Source organism: Pleurodeles waltl, chromosome 12 (genome assembly GCF_031143425.1).
Source record: "Pleurodeles waltl isolate 20211129_DDA chromosome 12, aPleWal1.hap1.20221129, whole genome shotgun sequence".
Taxonomy (NCBI): Eukaryota; Metazoa; Chordata; class Amphibia; order Caudata; family Salamandridae; genus Pleurodeles; species Pleurodeles waltl.
In genome coordinates this window covers 535,551,386-535,569,414 of record NC_090451.1, presented here as the reverse complement: position 1 = coordinate 535,569,414, position 18,029 = coordinate 535,551,386, and positions in this window count along the sequence as shown.

Genomic DNA, 18,029 nt, shown 5'->3' with positions numbered 1-18,029 from the left:
CTGTGCTGGGGGACTCCTGTGTGCGCTGGCTGGTCTTCTGTGGGCTCTCTGAGTTGCTGAGAGCCCCCTCTGACTCCTCCTCCTGGGTAGAGTCCACCAGGTCCCTCCTGGTCCTGGTCAGTGCCATTTTCCGCTAACTGTGAGCTTTGCGTGTCCCAAGGCTTGTTGGCGGAATCCAGCGATGCAAACCAGACTGCAATCCTCCATCCTATGTGGGATATCATCTGCACCAATCAGGAACCCGCATCCATTTTCTTAGGTGCAGTACTGACTGTAGTTCTTCACCAGAGGTTCTTCTTTTGCACCTTGATTCGGGTTAGCACGGGCTCCTGTCCTCCCTGGACTCTTCTGTGCTTCTTGGACTTAGTCCCATTCTTCCACAGGTCTTTAGGTCCAGGAATCCACCCTTTGTGTCTTGAAGTATCTTCTGGTTCTTTCATTATCTTCTTTCTCGTGTTCATGTGTGTTCTAGGACAGTTACTGTGATTTACTCCTGCTTTCCTGGGCTGTGAGGTGGGTTCTATTACTTACCTTTAGTGTTTTCTAATACTCCCAGCGACCATCTACACACCACACTTGCCTAGGTGGGAAACCGACATTCGCATTCCACTTTCTTAGTGTAGGGTTTGTGTTTCCCCCAGGCCAATTTCCAACTATTGTGATTTTCACTAATTGCACTGTTTTCTAACTGTTTTTATGCCTATTTCTGCATACTAGTGTATATAATTTGTGTATTACTTACCTCCTAAGGGAGTATAGTCTCTATGGTATTTTTGGCATTTGTGTCACTAAAATAAAGTACCTTTATTTTTGTAACACTGAGTATTTTCTTTCATGTGTGTGAGTACTGTGTTACTACAGTGGTATTGCATGAGCTTTGCGTGTCTCCTAGTTAGGCCTTGGCTGCTCATCCACACTAACCCTAGAGAGCCTGGCTTCTAGACACTGCCTACATTTCACTAATACTGGATAGCTGGACCTGGTATAACATGTACGTACCATAGGTTCCCACTACAAACCAGGCCAGCCTCCTCCAAACCACTGTGCTATAAAGGTTACTTTTTACATTTTTCTTGTTATTGGTGACATTGAGTCATCCAGATAACTTGTGTAATGCCCGAATACCAGTCTTTCTTGATTTCCCCTGTTGATGTTTTTCCACTACATTCGATCTTTTATATTTTGATTGAATAAATGCATGAAACATTCAATTTGCATACTACTTTAATATCATTGTTTATGGGAGTTGTGTTGCATTTTATTCAAGGGACCCTTGTTCCTTTAAAGTTAGTTTACTGCTCCACTCTAGGACACTCTACTTGCTCCATGACACTATGCCACACCAGTCGATGACACATCATTCTCCTTTATGCCATTAACTTTGAGCCATGCTGAATAGTAGTCTTACTAGTGTACAGCATGGCTAAAACACATTGGCAAAGGCAATAGAAATTGCATAGGCGAGACCTATTGGCTTTGCCAATGCTTGTTTATAAGGTTTGAACTTCAAGGTGACTTGCAAAATCCTTATGTACGCAGGGGGTATTTTACCCCATATAATACATGGTCAAACCATCAACTTTCCCACAAACCACTTAAACCCTTAGTGCATAGTTTCTGTCATTCCAAGCTATTAAAGTAGAGCAGAAGAAAGGAAAGCAACATTCCATTTGTTGCTTTAAACAGCTGCATTAATTATGCTCTGTGGCCTGATCTGCCTTTTACCTTGGCTGCAAGCTCTCGCAGAAGGCATTGCAATGTCAGAACTCGACTGTAATAACCCTATCATAGTAATTTTCTGATGTCTTTTCTTTATAATCAGTGAATGTCTTTTCTTTATACGCAGTGACTTGGTGCATCACAAACAGCCGATTCTAAAGAAATTAGTGACTGCAGTTTATACAGAGATTAGACAATCCATGTTTATATAGCCTGTAACTCCAAGAGTGTCTTCAGTTGAAATGCTTCTAGTTATGACTGATGTGGAGCTGAGCTGCCCAAGATCACACACAGGAGTAGAAGTGTTATTAGAACTCTGGTTTCCGAGCACAGTTTACAACTGTTGTACCTAATCACTTTTGATATCTCCAGTGCGGTTCCAATTGGCATGAGGTGAGGGGCATAATGGGTGTGGCGCGCAATGGGTATGTTCTTCCTTTTTACCCTCCTACCTTGAATTGCTTGGTGCATGAAGATGCAAGGTTAAGCAACATGTTATTTTCACATTTGAGGTAATTACTTTGTGAATGTAAATAACAATAAAAGATACTTTCAGACTGTGAAAACACGCCTTCCTTTCTCCCTATTTCACTTCCAATATATATGATTGTGTATATTTATCGGAGCCTGCAGTTCATAAACAACGAGCGATTTGTATAGGGTTGATTGGAAGTCCGCAAGGCTGTCCCTGTCCCCTCCAGAAATGTATTGTCTCCTACGCCCCTGAGCACCACATTTGCTGTAATATTAGAGCGCTGAGTCACCTGCCACACTGACAATCATTGCGAAACACGTTTTTGTTGAAAGTGAGGGAGCTAAACTTAGTAGTGATTGCAGCCTAAGCTTGATACCAGAGACAGTGGGGACCTCCTACCAAAGCACAGAACTTTCATGCTTCAGGGGTGTGTGAGTAGTTTATCCGGTACAGTTTTTTTTTATATATCTGCATTTTGGCATTGGTTGGTCTGCTTGTGCCTTTTGGGGAACTACAATGCTTTTCAGTGGTAAGATATTTTTGAGATTTGCTTTGAACATATTTGTACGTTACTCAATAGCCAAGTCATTGTGTATTCCTTGATTGTTAAAAATCATAGACCGGTGAAGGGATGCCCGATTCAAAGATGGCTTCCTGGTTGTTTTTTTATTCACACTCCCCTTCCTCCGCTAGGGTTTTTCCCCCCATTCTCATGAACCTTCAGAGTTCAGGAGGCCTGGTTGAGCCCCATGAGTATACATTACTGGGAAATCACCCTTGTAAGCCCCCACTGACATTTTCTAACCACCAGAGAACTTCAAAGGCTCTCGATTCTCAGGACTGTGTGGGAGCAGATTGCTCCAGGCGCCACATTACTTGCCGAAATACTTTCCTAAAAGAAACTTTGCCTCAGGCGTTAGGCAGTGTTACAGCAGGGAAGGAAATTACATGCTTGTAACTGAGAGGGGTGAATGTGTGTTCGAGGGCAGAGAATGGGAATCTGAGTGAAGTATGAATGCCCTTTCCTGAACTACCAGTTCTGTGCCCCATGCATAATGTTACTGTTCTCACCAGGATCCCGGTTTTTTTTCTGGTAGCAAACTAAAGGCTTTTTACAATGGGAGTCGACTTTTTAGGTCAAGCATGGCAGCACGCCGCAATGTCTGCAAAATATGTTGTATTCAATATGGGATTTTAACCACTTCCAATCTTGCCATTCGTTCTTTGTTGTGTTGTCTTAAATGCTTCACTTTTATTGGTGTATTGTGCTAAATGTCCCTCCTTTGTGTGCTAAGTTCCCGCCCAGGGTGCTTTCACTTAGAGAAAAATTTTGTTGGATGTCACACTATGTCACGCTTCCTCCTGTTACAGCGTGTGATGGCCCCTCCTCCCTCCTCTTGTCTGGGTTCGGTTTTCCCTTTAGGTTGCGCTGCGATCCTTTCTCCTCGCGGCTCGGCGCCATGCCTTATGTTTTCACTTCTGTCCGTAACATCTCTGCTTTTCTTCTAATTAGGCTATTTCTCATAAAGCTCAAGTCATATCTTTCACTCTAATGGAATTCCTCAGGAAATTCCCAGAACTGCACTAATAACCACATTGGAGCTTTGTGGGGGAGCCGACCCAGGGAGGTCTCCCCCGGGGTCTTTGGGAAAATGGAGCAGCCTGGAGGCGGCTTGGGCTACTTTGGGCTATGTGGGCTATGGCGGTATGAGCGGGTATATAACCCAACATTTTGTGTTGGTGACATCCATTTTACCAGATGACTTGGTAGCTGGCAGGAGTAGCAGGGGCCCCTTACAAACATTTCTTGCCTAGTTTTTTGGGTTAATACACTGTTAAGGGGTAGTGATTTGATGGCGTGCAGAGTAGCGACAGCGGATCATGATTACCTGAGGTTGGCTGAGGAGAAGGTAAGGCAGGCCTTGCATCTGCTCGAAGAGGCTGGTAGGCTCGACCTCCTGGCCCAAGGAGTGTGCCCTTCCGCATGTCCATTGCGGTGCTTAGCTGCTGGGGTCGCGGCAGCGGTATATGCATGTTCGCTACTGCGCCCCGGAGATGTCCGGACAGCGGTAAGCACCCGTGGCTGCTCCTGCATGAGACAGGCGGCCAAAGGGGGCGGCCTCTACAACAGGCCTCACTGGAGGAGTCTCCAGGGGTGGGGGAGGCCTGCGGGGGAAGAGGGGCAAATGGTAGACGTGCAGGGCAGAGGAGCAGTCCAAGCAATGCACGAAGGTGTGAAAGGGAGAGTGGGTGGGGCTGGATGGGTGGGGCCTCGTGGAATGCGAGGGCCTCGTCTCAGAAAGGCAGGAGCCAGGGAGGAGGAGGGTGGGAGAGGTATCTGGGAGGAGGTTATGGGAGGAAGCATACTCGGTAGGGGCAGGGTGGGGGAAGTGGGGAGAAGAATTAATGCAGGGCAGATACAGGTGGAAGGAAAGGCAGCATCCCAGAGAGTCCTACAGGTCCAAAATGGAAAGAGGGTGGGGAAAATGCAGATAAACTGGTGCCTGGGGGTGGCGAGAAGTGGGACCTGAGCTCAGACGTGCTGGATTTGAGGGTAAAGGGAAAGAAAAGAGGGTAGAGGGTGAGGCATGGGGTACAGCTTTGGCACTGGTGGCAGCTGCGCTCCAGTCGATTGAAGAGAAGGGACAAAGCCAGTCGGAGTGTGATGCAGGTGGGTTTGGAAGGGGGAGCCAGGGGAGGAAGACATTTTTCAGTGTAAGCCCCTGGGCAAGGTTTATAGTACAATGGGGAGGGGACCAATCGTTATAAAGACAGTGCAGGAGCCCCAGCATCAGGTGTGAGAGATACAGGCAGCGGGCAAAGCGGAAGTTGGGATAGAGGTGAAGGGGCACGAACTCCGGGGTTGAGGAGGTGAGAGTAAGGGTGTGGCCATCATTCCAGACCTATGTTGTGTTTTGCACGTAGCAGCAGGAGCAGCATGGGGGAGCCTGGAGCAGCTTACGACCCCTTGACTGAAGAGAAGGCGGAGCCCTGGCGGCCAGCTGAACCAACGAGGTATGAACATCGGCATGCACACAGTGGTGCAGAACAAGCGCTGATGTGGCTTAAGAAGGCAGTTTCGAGGCAGCCTCCAATGTCTCAAGTCAGGTACATCTCATACGTTCGGCAGAAGGGATGGAGAGTGGGCAGGTTATGGCCCCTCAGCGCCCTCCAACGGCAGCTGGACCACCGTGGGCACCTTTACAATGCATGGATGTTGAGCATCCGGGCCCGTCTAGGCCTGTGAGTAGTGTGTGTAGTGGTCACATTGTGCTGGAATATGATGAGGTGGAAGAAGATAGTTTGGAAGAGGGCGAGGTGCGTGAGGAGGAAGCACCGCAGTTGTTGGATGAGGTGGCATGGTGGCATAGGGAAGACAAGTAGAGGGTGGGGGGCATCTGATGCTGTTTGTCATGTATTTAAGGAACAAAGCATGCGCAGACGGGACGTCAGGCAGGGAGTGTACACAGGACCCAGTCACTGGCAAGGCAGCAGAGTCATGAGCGGCCACCGACCTAATGCCAGGTAAGAGTACACTGGGGTGTCAGAAAGCAATGATTTCGGTGGCAGTGGAGGCCATGGAGCAAGTAGTGACGGTGCATCTCGCCTCTAGAAGGGCAGGTATTTTTTGGGATGTTGAGGTTGAGACAGGATGGGACAGGGCAAAGACAGCCTGTGTTAAATGCAACAGGGTGGCTAACAAGGGGGATGGCGAGTTAACAGAAGCAAGAGCACAGATGACAAGGGACGGGGTCGGGAAGGAGGACAGAGCAGAGGGAGTTGCCAGCAAGGAGGTCAAAGTTAAGATGCTTCTATATATGGGAGCGTCAAAGCCATTGGGGAAACATTTGATGTTATTGACAAAAGAAAAGATATGGAAGGGGAGTACGTCTAAATATTAAAGCTGGTCCAGAGCGAGCTTAGAGCGAATTAGGGTTCTAAGGAGAAAGAGGTTGAGCTGTCAAAGCGTCTTAAAGTGCTGGTTACCATGGAAAATTGGACGGCGGCTTTCTTGATATTTGCCGGCATTTACTGTCTAAAGTACCCAGAGGGGTCAGTGGCACTGTTGAAGTACATGGATGTAATTTGGAAGACACAGTTAAATTATAGGGGTTACCCCTGGATACAACATGATGAGGAGTTTCAGGCCCATATGGCGGTGGATCCCGAGGTGCAATGGGGAGAAATTGACACAGATTTATGGCAACATACCATGGGCCCTGTAAAAATTGGCTAGACGGTAAATACTGCCAGTGGCTTGCCCATAGTCTACCACCCCTTTTAGGAGCACCCTACTCGTGGAGGGGTGTGGTTCTGCAGCCAAATGGGAGAGCATTAGTCAAGGGAGCGGTAGTGTGCAGGTTGGAACATGCTGGGACTTTAACAAGGGTCTCTGCACAAAAGAATATTGCCGTTTCAGGCATGAGTGTTCAAAATGCTCAGGCCGACATGCCCTCGTCAACTGCTATGGGGGAAGTAATAGCACAGGGGGGTCTTGGAGTCAGGGACAGTCACAAACAGGCAATTTCGGAGCCCAGCAATTCAACCCCACCACCTCTCAGAGGGGGGAGGGGAAGAGGGTCTCAGGGTCCTGGGGGAAACAGCACCTACGCAGGTTAATCTGGGTAGGCTCAATTTCTGGCTGGGGCGGTACGATAAGGTTGAGGACGCTGTGCTGCTCTGGGAGGGGTTCAGGTGGGGATTCTCAGTCAAAATCTTTTTCGGCTGTAAGCCATAAAAGATACTTCAATACAGTAACAATAATAAAACATATACATAAATATCAATAGAAACCTCCTAAAAACAATAATACAATAAAATCAATAGACAACCAATTGATCAAATTGTATTTTAAACAACCATAATCCATTTGATTTCCATTCAGTTCAACCTGATTCAATAGTCTCTTAGATCTAGATATAGATCTAGTATGCTAAATCCATTACACACAATGGTACTTTGGATCTAGGAATTGAGAATACAAATACCATACAGAATAGGATCTAAAGTGCATGATGTTTGGTATGACTATAGCAGCCTTCGATAAATTTCATCCTAAAGTGCAAAATGCTAGCTCTGGATCAACAATTCAAATCTTTCTCCGCCCATGTTAACAACCACGATTATTTGTCGATTTTTCTAAATATGGTGTCAATATAAGTACTATATATCACATGTCCATCTCCGGGACTAAAGCAATATAATACTAGCAACGTCCTTTGAATTATATTTGATCAATTTATCAGTTGAGCAGCAATGAGGCCTAACCCAGGATACAAAGAGACCAAATTGAATTATAAAGTGCACAGTGCTAAAACCAAATCCAGTTAATTAAAATCTAAACTCAATATTCTCAGCTCTTATTGTGCAAAGTTCTATGTCTTCAGTAAATTTTAGTTCAATAAAGGACTAGTCATAACTGTATATTACAGTTAGAGTTGCATAACCTGCAGTATTCAAAAAACTTAAGCCTGCTTTATCTCTAATCTATGCAGCTGCTAGTAAAAAGCGGCTTATTCCAAATACTATATAGGAGGGAGTATCGGACCTTAGGATTCTTACCACTTCCTTATACTTCCTTGTTCCTAGATTGATACCGATCGGACGGATCCATTTCCTTCTAGGCTTCTCATAAGCTTTACAGAACAATAGCACATGCTCAATAGATTCAATGCTCCTCGTATTACATAAGCGGCAGGTTGAATCATCTCTATTGTTCCTCAGCTGATCCCATTTCACAGTAAATGCCTCAGTTTGCAGGATTTCATATAGAGTATTTTTGCACACCTTGGATGAATTACATCTAGCCACTCATCAAAACTAGGATTTGGTTTGATATTTAATAACTGAGTGGTTAGTCTTCCCAAACCCAAATTTTGATGGAGGTTACAAAGAAGATACTCCCAATACACTTGTTTCAGAACAACCTTTGAGGGCGCAGTAAGGGTATGAGGTATCTCCCATAGGATTTGAGCCCAAGTTTAAAGAATCAAGACCTTGTGTAATGAAGCTAAGGGGAGGATACATATCTCTCGAGGTCGACTAGCTTTATTAGTGCTTCTCTGTAATGAACCAAATCTGGTGTTGTCCAGAGCCTGCACCAATAGAGCAAGGGTCTTAAAATTGCCAAGTGGTTGATTCGCTTCATGTTCAGATCTGAAAACACTGGGTGGGATTCCGCTTAGGGTATACCGAGCCTAGGATACAACGTTGGGCGGACAATCTTAGGTCGGCAGGGACCCACAGGCAGGTGGTTCAGGACAAGCTGAGTAAAGAGGTGAGGGAAGGATGCATGGCAGGCCTTTTTTCAGATTGGCCATGGCCAAATCTGATAATCTCTCCCATAGGGGTGGTGCCTAAAAAAGAGCACGGACAGTTTCACTTGATTCAGCATCTGTCGTGGCCAGAAGGAAATTTGGTTAATGACTTTATTTCTGATGAGCGTGTATATATGACTTATGCATCAGTGGATGTGGCTTTTCAATTGGTGGAGCAGGTCGGACAGGGGGCTCTGAAGGCAAAGAATGACATTAAGTCAGCTTTCCGTTTGCTGCAGTTACACCCTGATGACTTTGAGCTATTGGGCATTCAATCTGAAGGTGCCTGGTATGTGGGCAAAGCGCTGCCAATGGGTTGTTCCATTTCATGTACAGTGTTTGAGTGCTTTAGCACATTTTTGTAGTGGATATTTACTGTTCGGTCATGGCACGAATTGGTGATGCACTATCTAGATGACGTTTTCATGGTAGGACAGTCTGACTCGCTGCAGTGTCAGAGGGCTTTGGAGCAATTTCAGATGGTTATGGGGGGCTTGGGGGTTCCCTTGACCTCAGAGCAAATGATGGGCCCTAGTACAATGTTGTCCTTTTTAGGGACTGAAATTGACTCATTGAGGATGGAGGCCCACCTGCCTGGGGACAAGACAGAGGCAATGTTGAAGCAGTTGAGCAACATGTTGGGGAGGAAAAAGGTAACAGTATGGGACATTCAGGTTTTGCTTGTACACTTGAATTTAGCATGCAGGGTAGTGCGGGCAGGAAGGACATTCTGCAGGCAACTGGGATTGTCTTTGTCGAAGGACGCTTGCCACACCATCGGGGGTTAAGGAGGACCTCAGAATGTGGAGCCATTTTCTGTAGGCCTTTAATGGGTTCCTTTAAGGGCCTGGGTGGAGAAGGAGTGGGATGTACAGATATTTTCCGATGCAGCGGGGGGTAGGTTTTGGTATTTCCTGGCAGGGCAGGTGGTGTGCGCAGGAGTGGCCAGAAAAATGGAAAGGGGGAGGTGGTGGCGCTGCTACGTTCGGGACAGGAGTTGGCCCAAAAGAAAGTGCTTTTTAGGATTAACAACATGGCAGGGGTTCATATCATAAACTGTCAGTCAGTGAGAGATGGGCAAGTGGCCAAGTTGCTAAGGGTATTTGTCCTTCTGTATCTCAGACATGACATTGCATTTAGGGCAAGACATGTGCCTGGCGTGGACAATGACATTGTGGATGCTTTGTCTTGTTCACAGTTGGAACGTTTCTTTGGGCTGGCCACAGATGTCGAGCTGACGGAAGTGTCGATGCCTCCAAATTGGTGGACTACAGGAGAAAAAGGATGATGCAGCTGGTGACAAACTCATTGGCAGTATCCACCCGGCAAGCCTACTCGCAATCATGGAGGGAATTTTACAGCGGGGGCTAGGCATCCGCAGGATTGGGAGATACCGGAGGATATAGTCCAGTTTATTTTGATGCTGATTGAGAAGTGCCAGTCTAGGATGATGATAGCAGGGAAGGTGTCAGGCATCGCATTTATGGGGAAGCTCCTTTGGGGTTATCCTCCTTCGGCTGGTGAATTGGGGACCAGGATGCTGGAAAAGTGGGCTAGGGAGATGGGTCATAAAGGGAGGGTAAGGAATCCAGTCTTGTTAAAGATATTGGCAGAACTGGTGCCTTAATTGGGGTCAGTATATTTGATAGTACGGAAGTCTTGCTTTTCAGCACCCTGATGATATGGATGTTCTTCAAGGCCTTTAGGGTCTCGGAACTCTTGGGAGGGAAAGGACGGAGAGCCCTGCAGTGGGGTGATGTCCACTTGGGGGGGAGGAACTGTGGATTTGGGTATGTAAGTCAAAGACTGATCCAACCGGGTGGAGGGGTGGGGTACGCGTTCTTTTGCGACCATACCTGGTAAGGCCCCTTTGCCCTGTAGCGTGGGGTAGGTGCCTAGCATCTCCAAGGAGTGAGCCATCCAATATAGTTTTCATGCATGAGGACCAGAAACCAGTCACTGACTTTCAACTACTGTTTAATCTTCGTCGGGCAGTAGCAGTGTTGGGCCAGATCCTGCAGATTTTAGCACCCATTCTTTCCGCATTGGCTGAGCCACAGAGTCAGGGCATCGGGTTGGAGGAAGGAGACAATAAATAAGGCGAGGGGGTGGGTTTCAGATTGTGTGCAACGTTATGTGCGCAAGGATGAAGATGAAGTGTAGTTATGTTGTTGGTGATTTTATTTGTTTTTCGTTCTTTACAGGTTCGGTTGCGGGCCTGAAAACCCAGTGCTGTCGATTTGGGTGGTGGGGCACTCCTTTGTCAAATGAGCAGACAGACAAGCAGAGGAAGGACAACAGGGGGGCAATTTGGGTCTAAATTCAGCTACATTTAGCGTGCAGTGGCACAGGAATGGGATATGAAATGGTCTGAATTGTTACCAGCGATGAAGGGCTGGATGGTGAAGAGGCCGTGTCTGGATCTATTGTTCATTAATTTGGGGGGAAATTATCTAGTAGCGAGAAAGGGCCTCCAGTTGATGAAGGACATGAAAAGAGATCTCTGCAAAATACTGCCGTTATAGTCAGGTTGCCATGTGGTTTGGACCGCTTTTGTTCTGCGTCGGATGTGGCAAGGGGCGCAGAGACCTGGGGCAAATGAAAGGGCGAAAAAAAAGATTAACAAACAGATGAAAAGCTTTGCTAAGGAAAAAGGGATCACAGTTTTGGAACACACTGACCTTCGTGTGCAAGATGAGGCGTTTTTCAGGGGAGATGGCATCCATGTGTCCTTTATAGGCAAGGAGCTGTATCTGTTGCATATTAAGGATTGGTTAGTTGTAAGTCAGCAACACACAGTTAATAAGAAGTTCAGGATTGCAAGAAATTAAGGCCAGGGAGGGTAGGGTGGGGGAAGTAGCTTTAGAGGTATATGATTTCATAGTTAGTGAGGTCAATAGTTTTATGAAGGCAAATGTTTTGTTAGGTGCACCTGTCTGCAATAAAACAGCCTTTTTCATACAGCACTGTGTCAAACTCGCCTGCTTCCCCCTTTTCCCCAATCAATTTTCTGCAACTCATATTCACATTTAACCCTTTAATTTGAGGCTGGGCACTCAAGAATAGCTGGACCAGCGCAAGAATTCCCTCCCTCTCCATTTTAACTAGCCTTTTGTGATTTCAAGCATGAAGGAATAAAAGGGCCCATCTGAACAGAGCGCGTCTTTCTATAATTAAGGTCAACGGCTGGTAAACTCAGCTACCTCAACTGTGGCTCTTAATTGCAGAGGAATTAAAGAGCCGCTTTCAAAAAGAAAGATTCAATTTTAGCCTGATTTCTGCCGGGCCCTTTTCTAATCTGCGTCGTACCCGGCTGTAAATAGAGCCTGTACCAGCTAAACTTTGGATCTATTCCGGCCATTATTATTGTTCAGTCAGGAGCTGTACTGACAGCAAGCAGATGCTCAAAGTCGAGGAAATCTGCCGTATGTCCCCCTTCAGTTTCAGCTTAATAAGTACCTCGATTGAATTCCTGTTAAATGGAAAACATCACACCTCTATTTATTCACATGCATATTACAGTCGTTGTGTTGTTCCCCGGCTTTCCCATGGAGGCTATCATTCAGATGTGCGGTAGCGACTGCTGGCTAAACTGAATGCCCTAAGGTACCCCCGCCCGCTAACTGAGCAGATAGTGTCTAATCTAAATGATGCGGGAAACGGATTTTCGTACACCTGCTTGGCTTTACGCAGTCGACCGTTCGGCCTTTCTTATTGCATGTGCTTGGAAAAAAACTAGAACAATAGCTTTCTTGCCAAGGTCAAACCTACTGCCTTATTTTCATAGTCGTTGACTATTCCCCAGCTCCCTAATGGGCCAGTTGAAATCACAAGAGCTGTCTCTTGGTAGTTTAGGCAAGGCTTGTTTTCTCTTATTTTTACTTAAATGTAGTACTTATGATTATCTTCTATTTTGTTTAAACATCTTGACGGACTTTATTTACCACGTCCCTTGCCTGGAAGCACCTGTCGACTGTTACCTGGGGTATTTTGCTTAGACTCTTTTTGGGAAAATACGGGATTGAAACTCAATCTAATTCAGATAGCACCGGAATACCTCTGTTATATCAAGTAGAATATGAATAGGTGAATAATTTATCGACTGTCCTAATTCATTAACACAGCCGTCAACAACTCAAGATGCCTGTTGAATAGAATATTAAACAATAGCATATTGGAAAGTAAAGCTAATTTCTTTCCTAAATGTATTTACTTAATTTTTTTTCATTTGAATGTATTTATTACAACTTGACAGGGGATGGATGAAACAATACAATTTAAAGGAGAACTGAACATATTACTTCAAAAATGTTACATTGTTAGATACTCTAGATTATCTCTAAAATAACCGGATTATGGTAAAACAAGGGTAGTATAAAGAAAGAAACTCATGCATACAACTCGTTAAAGGTGAACCACGTCATCCTGCTCTTCCAGTTGCAATAGTTTATAATGCAGAACCTTTTCATATTTTGCTTGCAGATTCAAGGCTAAAATTCAGTTCCCTGAAATCTACGTTACATTAGATTTCCAATGTTAGAAATGTTTATTTTTTTAGCAACAGTCCACATTGACTTCATATGATCACCGTTTAGGTTCTTACGGTCTATAGTATGCTGACTCACAAATGGATGGCACAGTTTTTCGATTGAGTGCCCAAGCGCTTTCCGACTTATCTGTCTGTGGACTTTTAACCGCGCCCATCGCTTTCACTCATTCCTGGGCTTGCCTCTCAAAAATCCCTTGATGTCATTGGTAAATGCTTTATGTTTGTCCTGACTTGGGGCGGTATTCTTACCGCCTTGCAGACTGGCCCTGTTACATGAATAATTACACAAGTGCCGATAATACTTCAATGTCGGTGAACTATTTTTTTCTTTTGTCTCTCCCCTTCGTGCTCCATAGCGGCCATGGTGCTCACACTGCCAAGAGCGTGAACTCCATCAGCGGTATTAGAGCATTGGTCACATTGTTCACACTGTTACCTAATCAGAGTGATTTATTTTGTCTCTCTCCTTTGCGCTCCACAGCTTTCACAAATACACTTGTAATTGATAAATGCTTTACTAAAAAACACAGAAATCTGCAAGGGCTCTCCTGGCACAGCAGGACAGCTGATACTTCAATATTCACTGCACTCGGAGAAAACTCGCCCCATAATGCTTTGCAAGCATTCTTTTTCAAAACATGTTGCCCATAACTCAGCCTGTAGTGGTCCAGGGACAATGGGACCACCATCAAAACGTTCAGTATGACACACTCTTTCTGTGTAGGTCATCTCTGGGTCCCCACACTAGGTTAGTGGGGACCCCAAAATAATAACAAGAAAAAAACATGGCAACAATGACTAGAAGCTGGCTGCACATCCAAGTAACAGTTCAGTGGCAAAATAATCAGAATAAGGTGCTCAACAACACTATTGACACATCTGTTGCCACCATGTGTAAACTGGAAATACCAGTTAACCTACATTATTAAATAATAGTGGAGCACTCGAAGATATGTACACAAAATACTTAATACAGTGCCTAATAGAGCAATTTGTAAAAATGCGTTTCAAAACACAATATATGAAAGGAAACACAGTCAAATATGTTGAAAAATATAGGTGTCACGGATGTCATGTAATCATTGTACATCATGATGGTGTTGTATTGCTATATGAAATGAAAAAAACAACAAATTAAAGTGGAATACAAAATTTATAATAAAGATCCAAAAGAGAAAGGTAAATCTCATGCACCAAAAGCACGATAGAAGTAGTGTCCATTTGCACCCTAGGTACCCAGAGCCAAAAAATGAGCTGCACCTTGCAATGGGTTTTCATTTTGTACCGGGTATACAGCAATTCATTCGCTGAAATATAAAGAGTGAAAATTAGCTATCAAGAAAACCTTTTTATGTCCCAAATGGGCACAAGATAAGGTGTTGAGGAGCAGTGGTTATTTGTACATCTCTGAATTCCGGGGTGCCCATACTAGCATGTGAATTACAGGGCATTTCTCAAATAGATGTCTTTTTTACACACTGTCCTACATTTGGAAGGAAAAAATGTAGAGAAAGACAAGGGGCAATAACACTTGTTTTGCTATTCTGCATTCCCCCAAGTCTCCCAATAAAAATGGTACCTCTCTTGCGTGGCTAGGCTTAATGCTCATGACAGGAAATGCAACATGGATACATCAAATTTTTACATTGAAATCTGACGTGTTTTTTGCAAAGTACCTACTTGTAGATTTTGGCCTCTAGCTCAGCCGGAGCCTAGGGAAACCTACCAGACCTGTGCATTTTTTTAAACTAGACACCTAGGGGAATCAAATATCGGGTGACCTGTGGGGCTCTAACCAGGTTCTGCTACCCAGAATCCTTTGCAAACCTCAAAATTTTGCCAAAAAAACACCTTTTCCTCATATTTTAATGACAGAAAGTTCTGGAATCTGAGAGGAGCCACAAATTCCCTTCTACCTAGCATTCCCCCAAGTCTCCCATTACAAATGGTACCACACTTGTGTGGGTAGGACTAGCACCTGCAACAGGAAATGCCCCAAAACTCAATGTGTACACATCACATTTTCCCAAAGAAAACAGAGCTGTTTATTTGGAAAGTGCCTAGCTGTAGATTTTGGCCTCTAGGTTAGCAGGCACCTAGGGAAACCTACCAAACCTGTGCAGTTTTAAAAACTAGACACCTAAGGGAATCCAGGATGGGGTGACTTGTGGGGCTCGCACCAGGTTCTGTTACCCAGAATCCTTTGCAAACCTCATAACTTGGCCAAAAAACACATTTCCCTCACATTTCGGTGACAGTAAGTTCTGGAATCTGAGAGGAGCCACAAATTTCCTTCCACCCAGCGTTCTCCCAAGTCTCCCAATAAAAACGGTACGTCAGTTGTGTGGGTAGGCCTACTGCCCGCGTCAGGAAATGCACCAAAACACAACATGGACACATCAAAATGATCAAATACAAAACTAACTGTTTGTGTGTGGGGGGGGGGTTGTGCACCTGCGTTTTTTGGTCCTTGGCTCAGCAGCCATCTAGGCAAACCTACCAAACCCAGACATTTCTGATACTAGACACCCGAGGGAGTCCAGGGAGGTGTGACTTGCGTAGATCCCCCAGTGTTTTCTTACCCAGAATCCTCAGCAAACCTCAAATTTAGCTAAAAAATAAACTTTTCCCCCCATTTCTGTGTGGGATCACTGCACCAGGACAAATTTCCTACCACCCAACGTTCCCCTCAGTCTCCCGGTAAAAAGGATACCTCACTTGTGTATGTGGGCCAAGTGCCTGTGACAGGGAAGAGCCAAAAACATGTCGAAATTGAAGGGCAACCAAAGCGGGTCCAAAAGGGCAGTTTGAAAAAAACACATTTTTAGGTTGACAAGTGGGGAAGAATTTTTATTGGTATGAATGAGTCAATGCTGGGTGGTAGGAATTCTGTGGATTCCGGAACGTTCCATCACAAAAATGGGGAACAAATGTGTGATTTCCAGCACAGTTGGCGGTTTGCAGGGCATGGTGGGTAAGAAAATGGTGCAGGTGCATGTGAAGCACACCACCCGGGACTCACCCAGATGTTTAGTTTTCAGATGTGTCTAGGTCTTGTGGATTTTCTTACATGGCAGCGTCCCAAAGTCCAAAAAGTGTGGCCCTCACCATTCCAAGTGGGACGATTTTGAGAGTTAGCCAAGCTCTCATGGCCCAAATGTAAAACCAAAACCCAAAATAATCAAATGTGCTCTTGCTTGCCATGGGATAAGATATTTAGCGTGCGGAGGGAGAGATGAAAGACTGTTACCCTCTTTAGTTGGGGTGGGGACATAACCATGCCCATACTGGTTGGTAGCCACCACCACACAATTATTTTTTTTAATTCCTTGCCGTCCAGTAGACTTTCTGCCCCCCCCCCACCCCCCAGGGTGTGGATCAGGGGTAATTACCCCATCTGCCCACTAGTGGGCAGAACAACTTTGGCCCCATTTATTTGGAGGGGGGGTATGGCCATACCCCCACCCTCTTATTTGGAAAAAAACAAATCTTCTCTGGTCTCTGGTGGCCATTCTCCCCCCCTAGGGGGCAGATGGGCCTTCCAAAAATAGGCCAATGGCCAACAGTAATGTGCCCCCATGGGGAGCGACCCTTGCCCAAGGGACTGCCCCCCAAACAAAATACACACACACCAATCCCTGGTTCCTAAGTGGTTTCTGCCCCCTGGGGGCAGGTCAGCCTAATAGAAATTGGCTGATAGGCCCCCAAGGGGAGCAGAAATGACCTAAAATAAATATGCCCCCCAGGAGAGCGACCCTAGCCTAAGGGATCACTCACCCTGTCGTGAAATAGGCAACCAAAAAATATATATCCCTGGTGTCTAGGGGTAGGCCTCAAAATATGTTGCTCCCTTTATGTATAAATATAAATAAAAAAGAAATTGCTGGTGTCTAGTGGTTTCTGCCCCCCTTGGGGGCAGATTGGCCTAATAAAAATAGGCCGATCTGCCCCAAATGGGGGCAGAAATGGCCAGAAAGTAATTTTGCCCCCAGGGGAGCGACCCTTGAGTAAGGGGTCTCTCCTCACATATAAACAAATAAAAAAACTAAAAAAACATTATCCCTGGGGGCAAATCGGCCTAATTATAATAGGCTGATGTGCCCCCTGGGGGGGCAAAAAGGGCCTAAAAATAAATTGCCCCCTTGGGGAGCGGCCCTTGCCCCAGGGGCTGCTCCCCTCATTCAATTACCTAAAAAATAAAAATCTGCTGGTGTCTATTGGGCATTTCTGCTGCCCGTTCGCATCGCGGTCAGGCAGCAGAAATGCAGAGAGAGTCATTAAAGGAAAGGAAAGGCCTTTCCCTTCCTTTGATGCCTCTCTCAGCCCCTCCAAGTGATCGGAGGAGAAATGCTTTTGCATTTCTCCACCGATCCGCCCTAGAAGCTCAGCTTCCAGCGCAGAGAGGTAGGCCTCTGATGAGGTCAGCGCGTGATCGCCTGCTGATGTCATCAGATACCACGGGGGGACGGGGCTTGGGTGGAAAGGGAAGCGATTCCCCTTCCATCCCTGCCCTGGTGGCGTCGAAGCGAGGCTCATGGGGGGAGCGAGCCGGTCCAAGGATGTAACGGTTATGTCCTTGGTGCCTCAGCGCCGCCGCCAAGGATGTAACCGTTACATCCTTAGCTGCCAACGGGTTAAAGGTCTTGTTTGTAATATCATTACAGTAGGCCTGCTAGCATGAAAATGCATAATGTCTTTCAGTCATTTTCTTTTCATGTCTTTATGCCCTCTAGGGGATAACTATATGGTTACATCACCATGTTTCTTATCAACTGTCCTAATACATTAACACAGCCTTCAACAACTCAAGATGCCTGTTGAGCAGAATGTTAAACAATAGCATATTCGATTTTAAAGCTCCCAATTACCCTTTTTACTGATTTTTTCCTAAATGTATTTATTTTTAAATTTGTCATTTAAATGTCTGTATTACAACTTGACAGGGTGGTTGGATAAAACAATACAATTA